Source organism: Portunus trituberculatus, chromosome 47 (assembly GCF_017591435.1).
Source record: "Portunus trituberculatus isolate SZX2019 chromosome 47, ASM1759143v1, whole genome shotgun sequence".
NCBI lineage: Eukaryota > Metazoa > Arthropoda > Malacostraca > Decapoda > Portunidae > Portunus > Portunus trituberculatus.
The window spans coordinates 30,814,024-30,836,411 of record NC_059301.1 but is presented as its reverse complement, the minus strand read 5'-3'; the positions used below and the strand labels follow the sequence as shown (position 1 = coordinate 30,836,411).

The following is a 22,388-nucleotide window of genomic DNA, read 5'->3' as shown; positions in this document are numbered from 1 at the left end:
CAATATACAGGTGATGATTGGCATGGAAAAATGGATAGGGAAGATCTGTGTATGTGGAATGGAAGAATGTCGAGAGGGCATGGGAAAAAACTAAAAATGGCCACTTATAGGAGATGTGAAAAAATATAGCTTCCCTCATAGAAGGGTGGAAGCATGGAATAGTTTAGACGTGGAAGTGGTCAGCAAGGAATATTCATGATTTTAAGAAAAAGCTGGACATTAATAGATATGGAGACGGGACAACACGAGCATAGCTCTTTTCCGTATGTTACAATTAGGTAAATACAATTAGGTAAATACACACACACACACACACACACAATGGACAAGGAGACAGGACACAGAGAGCTTAGCTCGGTCCTGTAATACAAATAGGTAAATACAAATAGGTAAATACAGACACACACACACACACACACACACACACACACACACACACACACACACACAAGGAGGAACACATGAAATTTTCAAAGCAATGTTTAGAAGCAAGAAATACAAAATAGGATCCTGAGTTTTATAAATAGAAATGAGTTATAAAAGTAAGGAAGTGGTGGTGAATATAATTCATGTTAGGATTTAGAGTATTGATACAGGCCTGGTCACATTATAGGCAGGATATCAACATGTTAGAAGCAGTTCAGAGAAGAGCAACTAGGATGATACCAGCATTAAACGCCTGGAGTATAGAGATAGATTAAAGGAATTAAACATGTTTTCATCTGAGAGGAGATGTGAGAAGAATATGATAGAGTTATTTAAAATGTTCTGATACAAACTACATAGATGTGAGATCTTTCTTTACCTTAGAGGAGGAAAGTAGGACTAGAAATCATGGCAGGAAGATTAGAAAGCAAGGCTGCAGGTTAGATATAAAAACACAGTCATAGGGTAGTAGACTGGAATGCATTGCCAGAGAGGGTTGTAAATAGCACTAGTTTGACAATGTTTAAAAACAGATTAGATAAGACTAAATTTATTAGATTTATAATTATGTATAGAGCTGCATGATAGATTTATAAAAATTTACTATAGTTAAACAAGACATGATCCTCATGTATGAGATCAAGATTGTAGAGAAATGCTGCAGAACTTAGTTTAATGGGAAATATTTAGAAAGATAAGAAGTGAGACTTGTAAGTACTGATGAGAGGTCTGGACTGATACAGGATAAAGATGGGCCCTGGTAGTGAATTCAAGAGATGAAAATATCATAAAGTGGATGACAGAGTACTTAAAAGATAGAGAAATTAGGACAATGATAAGAGATACCACATCAAGAGAAAGAGAGTGAACAGGATTTGGTGGCTGGAAATTATGAAGTATAAGTCAATAAATAAAACAAGAGAGAGGAGTAGTTATAAATATCTGCAGATGATGCAAAGCTTTTAAAGGTAATCAGGAACATGTGACTGTATGAAATTGCAGAAAGATATAGACAAGATCTGGAACTGGAGAAAATGGAAATTAGAATTTCTAAGAAATGTCATGAATGAAATGGGTAAAAGAATAGAAGATATAAGTGGAAATATAAAATGAAAGAAGGATTATAAAGAAAAGGAGTGAAGAGAAAGATCTGGGAGAATCATATGATGACTCAAGAAAGACATACAGTAAATGGATTTTGTGGAACATACAAGAATTAACTAACATAAGGTGAATTACATGGATAAAATTATGATGAAAAATAATTAACCATTATGATAAGGAGACTGAATAAGAGCAGTGGTATGGAAAAGGCAGATAGATAAAAGAGAAGAATTGAAGAATAAAAGACTGTTACAAAGATGATAGAAATAAGGGATATATGAAGACTGGAAAGAAAGGAGCTAAATCTTGGAGGATAGAAGGAGAGAGTGGAAATAATAATGTACAAGTTAAAATGTATGGATAAGATAGATGACAAGATATTAACACTGACAGAGGATGGAGATAGAGAACAAGAGATATAAAAGATCAGGAAAAGTGAGTATCTGAAGAAATTCTGTTTTCCAAATAGGATGGTGGACATCTGGAATGGATTAAGTGATGAGATTGAAAGAAAGTGTGTGACAAATTTGAGGAAAAGTTAGATCAATGTAGATATGGAGACAGGTAACTATGAGTCCCACTTGAACTCTTAAACATACAACTAGGTAAATACAACTAGGTAAATATTCATACATAATCATGAGGATAAAGGAAGAATACATAAAGTAAATGAAATGATGATGATATGGAAGATGATGATAGACAATCTAACATTCTAGAGAAAAGAAGACAATGGAATTTGAAGGAAACAAAAAAAAAAAACAAACAAAAAAAAAAAAAACAACAGAGGAAGCATGGGGAGAGAGATTTCTTAATCTAATGATGGAAAATATGATGGAACAGAGGGTGAAGGAAAATACTAGATATAGAGGAGATGATGAACTGGCTAGACTGGATTTGGTGTTAACAAGAGAAGTGTACCTATGTGGAGATATACAATACAAGTGTCCTTTGGGAAAGAGTGATCATGTGGTTATGGAAATGCAGATAGCAACAACACAGCGAAGGAAGGACGAGACATACAGGAGTGGTAGATTGAATTATAGAAAGATGGACACAGAAAGTTTGAAAAATTATTTCAGAAAATTAGATTGGGAGATGTTACAAATCAGAGAAGTGCAAAAGAAATATGAGATTTTTATGAAATATTATAAAGAAGGAGTTATGAAATTTGTACCAAAGTATAAACCGAGAGAGGAAGGAAGAAAGGATTGGTTTAATGCAACTTGTGTTAAGGCTAAGGAAAAGAGAGATGTGGCTTGGAAAAGATGGAAAAGAGCAGGAATATACTAAATAAGGAGAATTATAGAGTGGCGAGAAATGAGTATGTGAGGGTAAGGAGGAGGAAGAAAGAAAATTTGAAAAGATATTGTAGACAAGAGTAAGGAACATCCAAAATTGTTTTACAGGTTCATAAATGGTAAACTTAAAAAGAGAGAGTCCATTGAAAGATTAAAAGGAGAGCAAGGGATAGTAGATGACCCTAAGAATATAGCGGAATTGCTAAATAATAGGTTTCAGCAAGTATTTACTGAAGAAACAATGTTTGTAAAGCCTCAGAATGTACAAGGAAATGTGCACATGGATGACATTAAGATACCTAAAAAGGAGTTATATAAAATGTTGGAGGAACTTAAAGATGATAAAGCGATGGGACCAGATGAAGTTTCAGGAAAATTATTGAAGGAGTGTAGAGAAGAATTGATTGATCCATTATATGATATTATAAGGTGTTCATTAGAAACAGGGAAGTACCAGTAGAGTGGAAGAGAGCTGAAGTGGTGCCCATTTATAAGGGAGGCAGTAAGGAAGAGCCTCTTAACTATAGACCTGTGTCTCTAACAAGTGTGGTCGGTAAGATTTGTGAGAGGGTGATAAAGAAATATTGGATACGGTTCCTGGAGGATCATAAGTTATTATCGGATCATCAATTTGGCTTCAGGAAAGGGAGGTCATGTGTAACAAATCTACTGAGCTTTTATTCAAGAGTGGTTGACAAAATACAAGAGAGAGAGGATGGATGGACTGTGTATATTTGGATTTAAAGAAAGCTTTTGACAAGGTACCTCACATGAGACTGTTATGGAAATTAGAGATTTATGGAGGACTGAAAGGAAAAGTGTTAAAGTGGATGGAAAACTACTTGAGATGGAGGGAGATGAGAACGGTAATAAGGGATGCAAAGTCGGACTGGTTGGTGGTGGAGAGTGGAGTCCCACAAGGCTCAGTGCTGGCACCAATACTTTTCCTTGTATATATTAATGACATGCCAGAGGGAGTAAACAGTTATATTAATTTGTTTGCGGATGATGCGAAGTTGTGTAGGTGTGTGAAGAGTGAAGAAGATTGTGAAATTTTACAGGCAGATCTGGATAAGATTTGGGAGTGGAGCAAGAGGTGGCAAATGGAATTTAATCTGAGCAAAAGTCATGTGATGGAGATGGGAAGAGTGGAAGACGGCCAAGAGGGTCATATAAGATGGGTGAAGAAGTAGTGTTGAAAAAGGTGGAAAAGGAAAAGGATTTGGGAGTGATAATACAAGACCATGGGCAGTTTGAGGCTCATATTGATAAGATGTTTGGAGAAACGTATAATTTGATAAAAATATTGGATTAGCCTTCCATTATATGGATAAAGATATGATGAAGAAATTAATTAGTACAGTAATTAGACCAAGATTGGAATATGCTGGAGTGGTTTGGTCCCCTTATAAAAAGAAGCATATAAGGAAGTTGGAGAGATTGCAGAGAATGGCAACAAAAATGGTTCCGGAATTGGCAGAAATGACCTATGAGGAGAGATTAAAAGAAATGAATTTGCTTACCTTGGAACAAAGAAGAGAAAGAGGAGATTTAATACAGGTTTATAAACTGTTGAACGGACTGGATGAAGTGGATAATGAGCAAATGATGTTGAGAGAGGAAAACTTAAATAGAACTACAAGATCGCATAGTAAAAAGATAGCCAAAGGAATATGCTTGAAGGATGTGAAGAAATATAGTTTCCCACAAAGATGTGTGGAGGTGTGGAATGGTTTGAGTGAGGAGGTGGTGTCAGCGAGGAGTGTGCATAGTTTTAAAGGAAAGTTGGATGTGTGTAGATATGGAGACGGGGCCACACGAGTATGATACCCAGGCCCTGTAAAATTACAGCTAGGTGAACAACTAAGTGAATACACACACACACACACACACACACACACACACAAAAAAAAAAAAAAAAAAAAAAAAAGAGAAATGCAAAACATCAATCAAGATAATTGAAGATGTGACATGTCCATAGAAATCAATGCACTTGGTGGTTGCAACTCCTATGGCCAAAGAAGCCCAGAAATCACCTGTATCAGTTTCTAGCAACTTCTGGCATTTAACCCACCTGTTCCTTCCCTCCCACACCCCTTCCTCACTAAAATGCACCTGAGGCAGTCCTGTGGAAGTGGAATTTCAGCGCCCTTTGTTTTCACTGGGATTTTAAATTTAATGTCCAGCTGCTTTTCCCCACATTACCTTTACTTAGCATTTATGGGGTGAGAACCACAAGCAAAGAAACCAGGGATAGGACAATCACAATAAAAGTGGAATGTGTTTCAATTAAAGAAATTTGCAGGTGAGCTGGCCACTACAAAGCTACTGTCCAATACATCTTGAGTTTCTATCAAGTGTTATACCCCCAAAACCCCATCCTAGACTTTTAAAGAAGATAGTGGGAGGACTGAATTGTTGCTGAAGAGTAGAGATAAAATATTCCTTCATTTTAATCCAAGGATTGATACATAGGGACTTTCATCTGCTAAAAAAAAAAAAAACATTTAAGCCATCAAACTATACAACAAAGGCTACAGAAGGACCTTCGTACCATGTGGCAGTAAAACAACTTATTATTCAAGATAAAGAAAAATTAGTTGAATTTGCCATAAAATAAGAACACTGGAAAGAGTTAAAACTATTGGATTAAGGTGTTATTCAGAAATAAAGTTCCTTCTGTGTAGCAAGAGTTAAGGTTGCACATGTCAGGAAGCCAGTGAAGTCCAATAGGTTCATGTCACAGTATTCAGTGAAAATTGTGAAATATTCTGATTATGTTATGGCCTGATATGTGTCTAATGTTAAAAAAACACATTTTACCATTTTTTGAGAAACATGACAGGGCTGCATTTAAGCATGATAGTGCCCCTGTACTTAAAGAGTGTTTATTTTACCATCATGGATTGACCTAGAAACTCTGCAGAGATTAATCCTAAAGAGAACCACTGGGATTACTTCAAGAACCACAACACTCTATGCATGATCTCATCCACCATTGCTCTGAAGGAAGGCAATAGGAGCTTGAGCAAAACCTATATAAAAATAATTTAACAAACTTGGCCAGATCCGTACCTAGAAGATTCCAACAAGTAATCAAGAGTGAGGGTTAAATGCCAAGATATTAATTTGTAGATATGGAATTTTGTTTTCAGCATATTTCTAACCATGTCCAAATATTTTTGTTACTTTAGTTGATAAGTTGCATCTTCCATGACTGACTGTATATACCCATTCAGGATAGTTAGAAGAACAGTGTGATGAAAACAGAAGTGTGCACCAATCAAAGGAGACAAAATAAACAGATGTGGGACAAGGACAATAAAATCCAAAATCTGGCTATTACATATGAATAAGAATAAATACAACTCAGTAAAAATATATATTCTCATGCATTACCTAAGACAAAATAAAAAATAGAATAACACTAAATTAATAATTAAAACTATTCCTAGCACTTATAGAAATAAAATTTTACTTTATAAATAAAAAATTGCAACATTGAACAATATACATTTAGTTCAGCCACACATCCTCACCTGTCCTTGTTGGTGTGAACAGCAACCCCATTATGAGTCCACACTAGGGTGGGTTCTGGCATACCCACAGCCCCACATGGGAGACTCACATCCTCCCTCCATGCTGCTGTTACATTCCCACCTACAGACCACACACCAGCTGCCACTGTCATCAGGGGAAAAACAATAGGAGGTCTTGGACAAGAATGTAGGGATGCTAAAATATTACCAATAAGTACGAAGTGGCCAGACATGTAGTAGCATAGTACGTACAAAAAACTTAAATTCCTTTCCACCAAGGGCTGATAGTGATTAAGAATGTGAATGATGAGTGTATAGAGGTATGGTGCTGTGTCTGGGCCAACCCATGTGGCATGCAACTGGCCTGGTATATACAGTACTGTACTAAATAGATAAGTGAATACAGTACAGGTAACTGATTTACGCATGTTTGATTTACGCCGATTTTGTTATAATGCGACCAAAAAAATATTATAATTAATTCAATTTGCGCGATCGGTTTACTTTTACGCGATTTGGCCCAACCGCATTTTCAAACTGAGCGCCAGACGCAATTTCAAACTGCATGCCAGAGAGTTCGCAGCCAGAACGGGTGGGAGCTCCGCTCTTCTCATGCCTCATTTGCAGTCTGCCAGCACTGAGTAGACCGAATCTCTTCAATCTGCCTATAATTCACCAAGATGGCCCCAAAACATCCTTCATCTTCTTCTGCATTTTATTTTTGATAAGTGAATTTTTGATAAAGTGGAAAAGCTCAGAGGAAGACAGTGACTGACTGTGGTGTGAGTAGTGAAGGCAGTGACACAGTGAGTGTTGTGTTTACGTATATATTCTTTATTTTGTTGTTTTCTCTTATTATTTTTTGCTTTCTCTTATCATTTCTTGCTCTTCCCTTTACTTTAAATACACTTCTAGTATTTAGAATGGTAAATAAGTTAATTTAGCAAAATAAATAGAGTACAGGAATACTCCGATTAACGAACAGGATAGGGGATGTCAAAGTTGTTCGTATAGTGGAAATTCGTTAAGCGGACGTAATTTTCATATAGGAAATTATGGAAATAGGGGGATGCGTTCTGGGCTGGTCCCCAACATACCACATGGATTAAAAAAAATTATATATTTTCTATTAGCTTTTCTAACCTTGCCTCAAGAAAGGATTGTTTTGTAATGCAGTGAAATTACATGGAATACCAGAAAATAAAGCAGAGATCGGATCACAATGAAGCAGAGACTCACGCGACTGGCGCTTCTTCTTCTTGCTTTTTTGTGTGTGTCTTTCACGATATTAAATTTATGCCACTCCTCATTGCCTGTTATAATGGATATCATATCATAGTATTCATATGCTCATGCCATGAGGATAACCTGACTGGGCGGTGAGTGATAGTGAATTACTGGAAACACCGCATTTTCATTAGTAATTCACCATCACACTGCCACAGAGTTGAGGTTATCCTCAAGGCATGCGATATATGAATACTATGATATGATATCCATTATAGCAGGCAACAGAGTGGAAACATAAATTTAATATCGTGGTGAAAGACAACACACAGGCTAAAGGGCCAATAAGAAGAAGAAGCGCCAAGTCGCTGAGTCTCCGCTCATCTGTACGATCTCATCTCTGCTTTATTTTTTTGGTATTCCATATAAGATTTCATTTTATGCATTACAAAACAATCCTTTCTTAAAGGTTTGTAAAAAGCTAATAGAAATGTTGTTTTGTGAACATAAATGCATATATAAAACAGTAACACCACCTCCAGAGGTGGTGTTCCCAGCAACCTCAGAGCAACCTGATAGCAACCTTGTCACCGTCCCTCCAAGCGTTCATGGAAGTCATTTCGCGGCAGGATGTTGCTCTGACGTTAAAGAATCTTGGATCCAGCTTCAGGAGCGCTAGAGACAGAGGTAGGGAGCCAGCCGATCACAGCAAAGCTGCCGTGTTCGGTTCCTCACCTGGCAAATTCAAACCCAGAAAATTCACTAAACAGATGTGATTGTACGTTATGTGGACTTTTTGGCCTAACTTTATATAGTACGTTAAACCGGAAATTCATTAGACGAACATTCATTAAGCAAAGTATTACTGTATTTTGTACGAATCATTTTGGACCACATCCCACATCCCCCGTATTATCTATTGTTTCTTATGAGAATTACATGTTTGTTTTACGCAAATTTTGATATACGCGATGCCTCTTGGAACACATCTATCACGTAAATCGAGTTACCTGTATACATAGAGAGCATTCAAGAAAAATCAAATGAAATGAAATGTCATCAGTTCTCTGACCTACCTGAGTGTGAAGGTTTGACCATCACCACACTGCTTGGTGGTCCCTCACCCTTCCTTGTGGCTGCTGTTATCCAAACCTGCATATCAAAGCAGACATATTGCATTTTCTATTGTTAATGCTGAAAAGTTTTATATAAACACTAAATACAATGGACTTCTGAATCTTCACTGTACAGCTAGTATATCATTATATGTATATTACTCTAATGAATGTTTTCCACTATTACCACCTCCACCACAGCTCCTAGCTGATGCTTATGATGTTACTGATACACCTGGTATCAAGTTAAATATGTACATCAGCACACTATTAATGAAGTAGTAGTTGTTGATGCTGCTGCTGCTGCTGCTGCTGCTGCTGCTGCTGCTGCTGCTGCTGCTACTGTTGTTGTTATTGTTGTTGGTGGTGGTGGTGGTAATGAAGGATAACTCTCACTCACCTTATGAGCAACATGGGATAAATCATGGAGGGTCACATGGGTTAACTGAGGATCTACACGTCGACTGATTTCTCCCGCAGTGCTGGTGCCCATAGCCTTCCAGTACACAGTGTAGCGTGTGTGAGGCGGCCATGAGGGTATGTGGGAGGAGCCCAAGATACTACAGCAGCTCTTGGACCAGATGCCACAGCCTTCACCATTGTCAGTGCTTCAGGGACTAAGAATTGGGGGGAGGAACAAATTTTGTAGAGGTACTGGTGATGTGGTAGGCATGAATGAGATCCTACAGTAACAGTTTCATTTAGGGTTTATGCTTAATATGTATCCATAGTGGTATATAAATCTAAACATACAATAGGTAATGAAGAAAATTGGTTATTTACAATGAAAAGAAAGATAACTTTGATACTAACCATCCTGATGTGTGGTACAGATTAGAGGTGTTGAGGCCACTCCTTGCCCTGCTCTGGTTGAGGCTGCCACAGTCACAGAATAGTTTGTCCACGGTCTCAGGTTATCCAATTGAGCCCGCAGGTCTTTTGACATCATGGCTGCTTCCTCACTGCTGTCTTCCGTTGCTGCCGTTTTCCAGAAAGCCACTCGATAACTGGTTACAACACCATTCCTTTCAGAAGGTGGAGGGGGCATCCAAGTCATGACAAGACTAGTTGAAGACACCCCATCACACCTAACTTTGCCAGGAGGGGCACTGGGCTCTGTGGACACCAAAAAAAGTCATTCCAGCTTTACATGATTGCATAAAACTAAACATATTTTTACAGTTTATGTATACTTTCATAATGTTTGCTTCAGTATTTTGAAACAAACTTACTATCTTCTAGGGTGATAGCAGTAGCTGGTGGTGAAGTTGGTCCTGTGCCTTTGGAGTTGAAAGCCCGAAGAACCACAGAGTAATGGGAGTGTGGGCTGAGGCCAGACACTCGAGCACTAGTGACGCCTATGCTACCCACTCCTCCCACTCGTGTGAAGTTGTAGGCCCCTTCAGCTTCACTACTCCACACAAGTAACCCAAGCAAGAAGTGGGATTTGTAAGGTGAAGTATGAGTGTTCAATTGAAAAACAAAATTTATTTACATTGCAAAACAAAAACAAGCATAAACCACTTTTGCTAACCTGGCCAACTTATATCCCAGGTGGTAACCAAGCAAGGTACCATGTGTGGAATTGTGAGGTGGTGGCTCCCAGCTGACTCGCAGTGCTGACGAGGACACTGCCATCACCTGAGGGAGGCACAGACATTCAAAACAACCACACATCTCCCCTTTAGCCACTCTCTGAGAGAGAGAGAGAGAGAGAGAGAGAGAGAGAGAGAGAGAGAGAGAGAGAGAGAGAGAGAGAGAGAGAGAGAGAGACTCTTCTTATCAGTAACCCCAAGGCAATGCAATTTCCACCACAAAGAATACAATCAAGTGACATGTTCAAATGCAACATCACTAACCCTCACATCCCGAGGAGGAGCTGATGGTGGTTGCTCTTCAGTGCTTCCCAAGACAGGTGAAGATGATCTCCCTCGGCCTACACGGTTCTCTGCTGCAACTCTAAGGTTGTACCGGGTAGCTGGAGTGAGGTCTTTGAGAACCAGTCTCCTTTCATGGCCTCCAACTCGTTCCTCTCGAGCAGCACCAGCTCCAGCTTGGAGGATACAAAATAAACAAAATGATGTACCCCAATATCATCATACTTCCTAGTACGAGTAGTAGACTTATCATCATCCCTCTAAGTGATTATCATAATATAAAATGTTCCACACAATCACCTGTTAAGCACTTGATTCATTAAAATTGTAAAAAGACAGATAATCATAAGTAGTTATACGTAGTTTAATGGTAATTCTTCCTCAAAATTAGAAATGCCTAAAAATATCAGTGGGTTATATACCGTAAGTACCATGCAGAAGCCATATGGTTACCACCACTTGGTGACTGAGGCTCAAGAGTGATGATGTATGCAGTTATGGGAGCATTGGAGTCCTCAGGGGAGGTCCAGGTCAGCACCAAGTGTTGAGGTCCCATCTCCACCACCTCAATACCTGATGGAGGTCCAGGCACATCTGTGGAAGACAAGAAGTTATAGTAAAATTAAGGAAACATGAGAGAATTGCTACATCATTCCACAAGCAGAGGCATATACGTACAGTGGAGACTCAATACTTGAATGTCTAAATAATCAAACTTTTCAATAGTCAAACGCAAAAATTCGACTTAATACTCAAAAAAATACCTATTAGTCGATCGTCCCTCCACGTGGCTGTAAACAAAGGGTCTCTCCCTTCATCATTCACATGTAAACTATAAATATAAATTAAAACTACACTTCCTTTAGACAAAAAAAAAAAAAAAAGGTCAGTAAATAATATGAAAATGATGAAAGAACAAGCACAGTGCATGAGATCCACAGGAAACACACATACATACAAGCTCAGCTGAGGCTGGACTGATATGTCGATCTCCCGACTACAGGGGCAACATCCCCAAGCGTGACTCATATTTCAAAATCTAAAAATTATCAAATTCTAGTTCAAATATAAAAAACTCACCTCAGGCAGCTCATATTTCAAAGTACCACCACACACACACACACACACACACACACACACACAATATATATATATATATATATATATATATATATATATATATATATATATATATATATATATATATATATATATATATATATATATATATATATATATATATATATATATATATATATATATATATATATATATATATATATATATATATATGACAATGAAAAACAGATTAGATAAGACAAAATTAGATTTATAAATGATAGAGCTGCATGAAGATAAAAAAACAAGTTAAACAAGACATGATGATGGGGAAAGATGAGAAGAATGAGAATGGTAATGGGAAATATTTAGAAAGAAAAGAGGAAATGAAGTGAAAGTACTGATGAAGAGGTGTGGAACTGATACAGGATAAAGATGGGTGAAGGAAAGAAGAGAGAAAATACAAAAGTGGATGAAGAGTACTTAAAAGATAGAGAAATTAGGACAATGATAAGAGAAAATCAAGAGAAAGTTAAGTAGTGAAAGGATTTGTGGACCAATTATGAAGATAAAGTCAATAATATACAAAAAGATGGGGAGAGTTAATAAATATCTGCAGATGATGAAAGAAAGGTAATCAGGAACATGACTGATGAATTGCAGAAAGATATAGAAAGATCTGGAACTGGAGAAAGAAATTAGAATTTCTACCAGAAAGTCATGAATGAAATGGGAAAAGAATAGAAGATATATGTGGAAATATAAAATGAAAGAAGGATTATAAAGAAAAGGAGAAGAGAAAGATCTGGGAGAATATAAAATGACTCAAGAAAGACATACAGTAAATGGATGTGGAAATACAAGAATTAAAACATAAGGTGGCGTTCAATTACATGGATAAAATTATGATGAAAAATATTAAAATGATAAGGAGAGAATAAGAGAGTGGTATGGAATAAGGAGATAGATAAAAGAGAAGAATTGAAGAATAAAAGACTGTTACAAAAGATGATAGAAATAAGGGTATATGAAGAAGAAAGAAGGAGAAATCTTGGAGGATAGACAGGAGAGTGGACCGGAATAATAATGTACAATTAGTAAATGTATGGATAAGATAGAATGAAAGATATATGACAGAGGATGGAGATAGACGAACAAGAGGATATAAAAGATGGAAAAGTGATATCTGAAGAAATTTGAAATAGGATGGTGGACATGGAAGGATTAGTGATGAGTGAAGCAGAAAGTGTGCAAATTTGAGAAAAGAGATAATGTAGATATGGAGACAGGTAACATGAGATGAATAAAATACAATGGAAAATACAATAGGTAAATACACATATTCATACATACTGAGGATAAAGGAAAGACATACACAGTAAATGAAAGATGATGATATGGAAGATGATGATAGACAATCTAACATTCTGGAAAAGAAGATGGATTTTGGAGGAAACACAAAAAAAAACACACACACACAAAAAAAAAAAACACACACACAAGGAAGCATGGGAGAGAGATTTCTTAATCTAATGATGGAAAATATGATGGAACAGAGGGTGAAGGAAAATACTAGATATAGAGGAGATGATGAACTGGCTAGACTGGATTTGGTGTTAACAAGAGAAGTGTACCTATGTGGAGATATACAATACAAGTGTCCTTTGGGAAAGAGTGATCATGTGGTTATGGAAATGCAGATAGCAACAACACAGCGAAGGAAGGACGAGACATACAGGAGTGGTAGATTGAATTATAGAAAGATGGACACAGAAAGTTTGAAAAATTATTTCAGAAAATTAGATTGGGAGATGTTACAAATCAGAGAAGTGCAAAAGAAATATGAGATTTTTATGAAATATTATAAAGAAGGAGTTATGAAATTTGTACCAAAGTATAAACCGAGAGAGGAAGGAAGAAAGGATTGGTTTAATGCAACTTGTGTTAAGGCTAAGGAAAAGAGATGTGGCTTGGAAAAGATGGAAAAGAGCAGGAATATACTAAATAAGGAGAATTATAGAGTGGCGAGAAATGAGTATGTGAGGGTAAGGAGGAGGAAGAAAGAAAATTTGAAAAAGATATTGTAGACAAGAGTAAGGAACATCCAAAATTGTTTTACAGGTTCATAAATGGTAAACTTAAAAGAGAGAGTCCATTGAAAGATTAAAAGGAGAGCAAGGGATAGTAGATGACCCTAAGAATATAGCGGAATTGCTAAATAATAGGTTTCAGCAAGTATTTACTGAAGAAACAATGTTTGTAAAGCCTCAGAATGTACAAGGAAATGTGCACATGGATGACATTAAGATACCTAAAAGGAGTTATATAAAATGTTGGAGGAACTTAAAGATGATAAAGCGATGGGACCAGATGAAGTTTCAGGAAAATTATTGAAGGAGTGTAGAGAAGAATTGATTGATCCATTATATGATATTATAAGGTGTTCATTAGAAACAGGGAAGTACCAGTAGAGTGGAAGAGAGCTGAAGTGGTGCCCATTTATAAGGGAGGCAGTAAGGAAGAGCCTCTTAACTATAGACCTGTGTCTCTAACAAGTGTGGTCGGTAAGATTTGTGAGAGGGTGATAAAGAAATATTGGATACGGTTCCTGGAGGATCATAAGTTATTATCGGATCATCAATTTGGCTTCAGGAAAGGGAGGTCATGTGTAACAAATCTACTGAGCTTTTATTCAAGAGTGGTTGACAAAATACAAGAGAGAGAGGATGGATGGACTGTGTATATTTGGATTTAAAGAAAGCTTTTGACAAGGTACCTCACATGAGACTGTTATGGAAATTAGAGATTTATGGAGGACTGAAAGGAAAAGTGTTAAAGTGGATGGAAAACTACTTGAGATGGAGGGAGATGAGAACGGTAATAAGGGATGCAAAGTCGGACTGGTTGGTGGTGGAGAGTGGAGTCCCACAAGGCTCAGTGCTGGCACCAATACTTTTCCTTGTATATATTAATGACATGCCAGAGGGAGTAAACAGTTATATTAATTTGTTTGCGGATGATGCGAAGTTGTGTAGGTGTGTGAAGAGTGAAGAAGATTGTGAAATTTTACAGGCAGATCTGGATAAGATTTGGGAGTGGAGCAAGAGGTGGCAAATGGAATTTAATCTGAGCAAAAGTCATGTGATGGAGATGGGGAAGAGTGGAAGATGGCCAAGAGGGTCATATAAGATGGGTGAAGAAGTATTGTTGAAAAAGGTGGAAAAGGAAAAGGATTTGGGAGTGATAATACAAGACCATGGGCAGTTTGAGGCTCATATTGATAAGATGTTTGGAGAAACGTATAATTTGATAAAAAATATTGGATTAGCCTTCCATTATATGGATAAAGATATGATGAAGAAATTAATTAGTACAGTAATTAGACCAAGATTGGAATATGCTGGAATGGTTTGGTCCCCTTATAAAAAGAAGCATATAAGGAAATTGGAGAGATTGCAGAGAATGGCAACAAAAATGGTTCCGGAATTGGCAGAAATGACCTATGAGGAGAGATTAAAAGAAATAAATTTGCTTACCTTGGAACAAAGAAGAGAAAGAGGAGATTTAATACAGGTTTATAAACTGTTGAACGGACTGGATGAAATGGATAATGAGCAAATGATGTTGAGAGAGGAAAACTTAAATAGAACTACAAGATCGCATAGTAAAAGATAGCCAAGGAATATGCTTGAAGGATGTGAAGAAATATAGTTTCCCACAAAGATGTGTGGAGGTGTGGAATGGTTTGAGTGAGGAGGTGGTGTCAGCGAGGAGTGTGCATAGTTTTAAAGGAAAGTTGGATGTGTGTAGATATGGAGACGGGCCACACGAGTATGATACCCAGGCCCTGTAAAATTACAGCTAGGTGAACAACTAAGTGAATACACACACACACACACACACACACACACACACAAAAAAAAAAAAAAAAAAAAAAAAAAAAAAAAAAGAGAAATGCAAAAACATCAATCAAGATAATTGAAGATGTGACATGTCCATAGAAATCAATGCACTTGGTGGTTGCAACTCCTATGGCCAAAGAAGCCCAGAAATCACCTGTATCAGTTTCTAGCAACTTCTGGCATTTAACCCACCTGTTCCTTCCCCTCCCACACCCCTTCCTCACTAAAAATGCACCTGAGGCAGTCCTGTGGAAGTGGAATTTCAGCGTTCCTTTGTTTTCACTGGGATTTTAAATTTAATGTCCAGCTGCTTTTTCCCCCACATTACCTTTACTTAGCATTTATGGGGTGTGAGAACCACAAGCAAAGAAACCAGGGATAGGACAATCACAATAAAAGTGGAATGTGTTTCAATTAAAGAAATTTGCAGGTGAGCTGGCCACTACAAAGCTACTGTCCAATACATCTTGAGTTTCTATCAAGTGTTATACCCCAAAACCCCATCCTAGACTTTTAAAGAAGATAGTGGGAGGACTGAATTGTTGCTGAAGAGAGTAGAGATAAAATATTCCTTCATTTTAATCCAAGGATTGATACATAGGGACTTTCATCTGCTAAAAAAAAAAAAAACATTTAAGCCATCAAACTATACAACAAAGGCTACAGAAGGACCTTCGTACCATGTGGCAGTAAAACAACTTCTATTATTCAAGATAAAGAAAAATTAGTTGAATTTGCCATAAAATAAGAACACTGGAAAGAGTTAAAACTATTGGATTAAGGTGTTATTCAGAAATAAAGTTCCTTCTGTGTAGCAAGAGTTAAGGTTGCACATGTCAGGAAGCCAGTGAAGTCCAATAGGTTCATGTCACAGTATTCAGTGAAAATTGTGAAATATTCTGATTATGTTATGGCCTGATATGTGTCTAATGTTAAAAAAACACATTTTACCATTTTTTGAGAAACATGACAGGGCTGCATTTAAGCATGATAGTGCCCCTGTACTTAAAGAGTGTTTATTTTACCATCATGGATTGACCTAGAAACTCTGCAGAGATTAATCCTAAAGAGAACCACTGGGATTACTTCAAGAACCACAACACTCTATGCATGATCTCATCCACCATTGCTCTGAAGGAAGGCAATAGGGAGCTTGAGCAAAACCTATATAAAAATAATTTAACAAACTTGGCCAGATCCATACCTAGAAGATTCCAACAAGTAATCAAGAGTGAGGGTTAAATGCCAAGATATTAATTTGTAGATATGGAATTTTGTTTTCAGCATATTTCTAACCATGTCCAAATATTTTTGTTACTTTAGTTGATAAGTTGCATCTTCCATGACTGACTGTATATACCCATTCAGGATAGTTAGAAGAACAGTGTGATGAAAACAGAAGTGTGCACCAATCAAAGGAGACAAAATAAACAGATGTGGGACAAGGACAATAAAATCCAAAATCTGGCTATTACATATGAATAAGAATAAATACAACTCAGTAAAAATATATATTCTCATGCATTACCTAAGACAAAATAAAAAATAGAATAACACTAAATTAATAATTAAAACTATTCCTAGCACTTATAGAAATAAAATTTTACTTTATAAATAAAAATTGCAACATTGAACAATATACATTTAGTTCAGCCACACATCCTCACCTGTCCTTGTTGGTGTGAACAGCAACCCCATTATGAGTCCACACTAGGGTGGGTTCTGGCATACCCACAGCCCCACATGGGAGACTCACATCCTCCCTCCATGCTGCTGTTACATTCCCACCTACAGACCACACACCAGCTGCCACTGTCATCAGGGGAAAAACAATAGGAGGTCTTGGACAAGAATGTAGGGATGCTAAAATATTACCAATAAGTACGAAGTGGCCAGACATGTAGTAGCATAGTACGTACAAAAAACTTAAATTCCTTTCCACCAAGGGCTGATAGTGATTAAGAATGTGAATGATGAGTGTATAGAGGTATGGTGCTGTGTCTGGGCCAACCCATGTGGCATGCAACTGGCCTGGTATATACAGTACTGTACTAAATAGATAAGTGAATACAGTACAGGTAACTCGATTTACGCATGTTTGATTTACGCGATTTTGTTATAATGCGACCAAAAAAATATTATAATTAATTCAATTTGCGCGATCGGTTTACTTTTACGCGATTTGGCCCAACCGCATTTTCAAACTGAGCGCCAGACGCAATTTCAAACTGCATGCCAGAGAGTTCCGCAGCCAGCCAACGGGTGGGAGCTCCGCTCTTCTCATGCCTCATTTGCAGTCTGCCAGCACTGAGTAGACCGAATCTCTTCAATCTGCCTATAATTCACCAAGATGGCCCCAAAACATCCTTCATCTTCTTCTGCATTTTATTTTTGATAAGTGAATTTTTGATAAAGTGGAAAAGCTCAGAGGAAGACAGTGACTGACTGTGGTGTGAGTAGTGAAGGCAGTGACACAGTGAGTGTTGTGTTTACGTATATATTCTTTATTTTGTTGTTTTCTCTTATTATTTTTTGCTTTCTCTTATCATTTCTTGCTCTTCCCTTTACTTTAAATACACTTCTAGTATTTAGAATGGTAAATAAGTTAATTTAGCAAAATAAATAGAGTACAGGAATACTCCGATTAACGAACAGGATAGGGGATGTCAAAGTTGTTCGTATAGTGGAAATTCATTAAGCGGACGTAATTTTCATATAGGAAATTATGGAAATAGGGGGATGCGTTCTGGGCTGGTCCCCAACATACCACATGGATTAAAAAAAAAATTATATATTTTTCTATTAGCTTTTTACAAACCTTGCCCCCAAGAAAGGATTGTTTTGTAATGCATAAAGTGAAATCTTACATGGAATACCAGAAAATAAAGCAGAGATGAGATCGGCCACAAATGAAGCAGAGACTCACGGCGACTCGGCGGCTTCTTCTTCTTATTGTGACCCTTTTAGCCTGTGTGTTGTCTTTCACCACGATATTAAATTTATGTTTTCACTCCTCTATTGCCTGCTATAATGGATATCATATCATAGTATTCATATATGCTCATGCCATGAGGATAACCTTGACTCCGTGGCAGTGAGTGATAGTGAATTACTAAGGAAATACCGCAGTATTTCATTAGTAATTCACTATCACTCACTGCCACGGAGTTGAGGTTATCCTCAAGGCATGAGTATATATGAATACTATGATATGATATCCATTATAGCAGGCAATAGAGTGGAAACATAAATTTAATATCGTGGTGAAAGACAACACACAGGCTAAAAGGGCCACAATAAGAAGAAGAAGCGGCCAAGTCGCTGTGAGTCTCCGCTTCATCTGTGGCCGATCTCATCTCTGCTTTATTTTTTTGGTATTCCATATAAGATTTCATTTTATGCATTACAAAACAATCCTTTCTTGGGGGCAAGGTTTGTAAAAAGCTAATAGAAATGTTGTTTTGTGAACATAAATGCATATATAAAACAGTAACACCACCTCCAGAGGTGGTGTTCCCAGCAACCTCAGAGCAACCTGATAGCAACCTTGTCACCGTCCCTCCAAGCGTTCATGGAAGTCATTTCGCGGCAGGATGTTGCTCTGACGTTAAAGAATCTTGGATCCAGCTTCAGGAGCGCTAGAGACAGAGGTAGGGAGCCAGCCGATCACAGCAAAGCTGCCGTGTTCGGTTCCTCACCTGGCAAATTCAAACCCAGAAAATTCACTAAACAGATGTGATTGTACGTTATGTGGACTTTTTGGCCTAACTTTATATAGTACGTTAAACCGGAAATTCATTAGACGAACATTCATTAAGCAAAGTATTACTGTATTTTGTACGAATCATTTTGGACCACATCCCACATCCCCCGTATTATCTATTGTTTCTTATGAGAATTACATGTTTGTTTTACGCAAATTTTGATATACGCGATGCCTCTTGGAACACATCTATCACGTAAATCGAGTTACCTGTATACATAGAGAGCATTCAAGAAAAATCAAATGAAATGAAATGTCATCAGTTCTCTGACCTACCTGAGTGTGAAGGTTTGACCATCACCACACTGCTTGGTGGTCCCTCACCCTTCCTTGTGGCTGCTGTTATCCAAACCTGCATATCAAAGCAGACATATTGCATTTTCTATTGTTAATGCTGAAAAGTTTTATATAAACACTAAATACAATGGACTTCTGAATCTTCACTGTACAGCTAGTATATCATTATATGTATATTACTCTAATGAATGTTTTCCACTATTACCACCTCCACCACAGCTCCTAGCTGATGCTTATGATGTTACTGATACACCTGGTATCAAGTTAAATATGTGTACATCAGCACACTATTAATGAAGTAGTAGTTGTTGATGCTGCTGCTGCTGCTGCTGCTGCTGCTGCTGCTGCTGCTGCTGCTGCTGCTACTGTTGTTGTTATTGTTGTTGGTGGTGGTGGTGGTAATGAAGGATAACTCTCACTCACCTTATGAGCAACATGGGATAAATCATGGAGGGTCACATGGGTTAACTGAGGATCTACACGTCGACTGATTTCTCCCGCAGTGCTGGTGCCCATAGCCTTCCAGTACACAGTGTAGCGTGTGAGGCGGCCATGAGGGTATGTGGGAGGAGCCCAAGATACTACAGCAGCTCTTGGACCAGATGCCACAGCCTTCACCATTGTCAGTGCTTCAGGGACTAAGAATTGGGGGAGGAACAAATTTTGTAGAGGTACTGGTGATGTGGTAGGCATGAATGAGATCCTACAGTAACAGTTTCATTTAGGGTTTATGCTTAATATGTATCCATAGTGGTATATAAATCTAAACATACAATAGGTAATGAAGAAAATTGGTTATTTACAATGAAAAGAAAGATAACTTTGATACTAACCATCCTGATGTGTGGTACAGATTAGAGGTGTTGAGGCCACTCCTTGCCCTGCTCTGGTTGAGGCTGCCACAGTCACAGAATAGTTTGTCCACGGTCTCAGGTTATCCAATTGAGCCCGCAGGTCTTTTGACATCATGGCTGCTTCCTCACTGCTGTCTTCCGTTGCTGCCGTTTTCCAGAAAGCCACTCGATAACTGGTTACAACACCATTCCTTTCAGAAGGTGGAGGGGGCATCCAAGTCATGACAAGACTAGTTGAAGACACCCCATCACACCTAACTTTGCCAGGAGGGCACTGGGCTCTGTGGACACCAAAAAGTCATTCCAGCTTTACATGATTGCATAAAACTAAACATATTTTACAGTTTATGTATACTTTCATAATGTTTGCTTCAGTATTTTGAAACAAACTTACTATCTTCTAGGGTGATAGCAGTAGCTGGTGGTGAAGTTGGTCCTGTGCCTTTGGAGTTGAAAGCCGAAGAACCACAGAGTAATGGGAGTGTGGGCTGAGGCCAGACACTCGAGCACTAGTGACGCCTATGCTACCCACTCCTCCCACTCGTGTGAAGTTGTAGGCCCTTCAGCTTCACTACTCCACACAAGTAACCCAAGCAAGAAGTGGGATTTGTAAGGTGAAGTATGAGTGTTCAATTGAAAAACAAAATTTATTTACATTGCAAAACAAAAACAAGCATAAACCACTTTTGCTAACCTGGCCAACTTATATCCCAGGTGGTAACCAAGCAAGGTACCATGTGTGGAATTGTGAGGTGGTGGCTCCCAGCTGACTCGCAGTGCTGACGAGGACACTGCCATCACCTGAGGGAGGCACAGACATTCAAAACAACCACACATCTCCCCTTTAGCCACTCTCTGTATAAGGGGAGAGAGAGAGAGAGAGAGAGAGAGAGAGAGAGAGAGAGAGAGAGAGAGAGAGAGAGAGAGAGAGAGAGAGAGAGAGAGAGACTCTTCTTATCAGTAACCCCAAGGCAATGCAATTTCCACCACAAAGAATACAATCAAGTGACATGTTCAAATGCAACATCACTAACCCTCACATCCCGAGGAGGAGCTGATGGTGGTTGCTCTTCAGTGCTTCCCAAGACAGGTGAAGATGATCTCCTCGGCCTACACGGTTCTCTGCTGCAACTCTAAGGTTGTACCGGGTAGCTGGAGTGAGGTCTTTGAGAACCAGTCTCCTTTCATGGCCTCCAACTCGTTCCTCTCGAGCAGCACCAGCTCCAGCTTGGAGGATACAAAATAAACAAAATGATGTACCCCAATATCATCATACTTCCTAGTACGAGTAGTAGACTTATCATCATCCCTCTAAGTGATTATCATAATATAAAATGTTCCACACAATCACCTGTTAAGCACTTGATTCATTAAAATTGTAAAAGACAGATAATCATAAGTAGTTATACGTAGTTTAATGGTAATTCTTCCTCAAAATTAGAAATGCCTAAAAATATCAGTGGGTTATATACCGTAAGTACCATGCAGAAGCCATATGGTTACCTACCACTTGGTGACTGAGGCTCAAGAGTGATGATGTATGCAGTTATGGGAGCATTGGAGTCCTCAGGGGAGGTCCAGGTCAGCACCAAGTGTTGAGGTCCCATCTCCACCACCTCAATACCTGATGGAGGTCCAGGCACATCTGTGGAAGACAAGAAGTTATAGTAAAATTAAGGAAACATGAGAGAATTGCTACATCATTCCACAAGCAGAGGCATATACGTACAGTGGAGACTCAATACTTGAATGTCTAAATAATCAAACTTTTCAATAGTCAAACGCAAAAATTCGACTTAATACTCAAAAATACCTATTAGTCGATCGTCCCTCCACGTGGCTGTAAACAAAGGGTCTCTCCCTTCATCATTCACATGTAAACTATAAATATAAATTAAAACTACACTTCCTTTAGACAAAAAAA

At 38.1% G+C, this 22,388-nt stretch overlaps 1 protein-coding gene and 1 long non-coding RNA gene across 2 annotated transcripts in view; both read right to left on the bottom strand.

The window, feature by feature from the left end:
• Positions 1-22,388, bottom strand: part of LOC123498191 (Down syndrome cell adhesion molecule-like protein Dscam2) — a 68,838-nt gene that overhangs the window by 5,615 nt on the left and 40,835 nt on the right. The window lies entirely within an intron of this gene.
• On the bottom strand, positions 21,020-21,569 carry LOC123520747. Its single transcript, XR_006679358.1, has 3 exons — positions 21,499-21,569; positions 21,159-21,265; positions 21,020-21,035 (listed from the first exon to the last, which is right to left on the bottom strand). It is a non-coding gene; the product is annotated as an uncharacterized LOC123520747 (long non-coding RNA).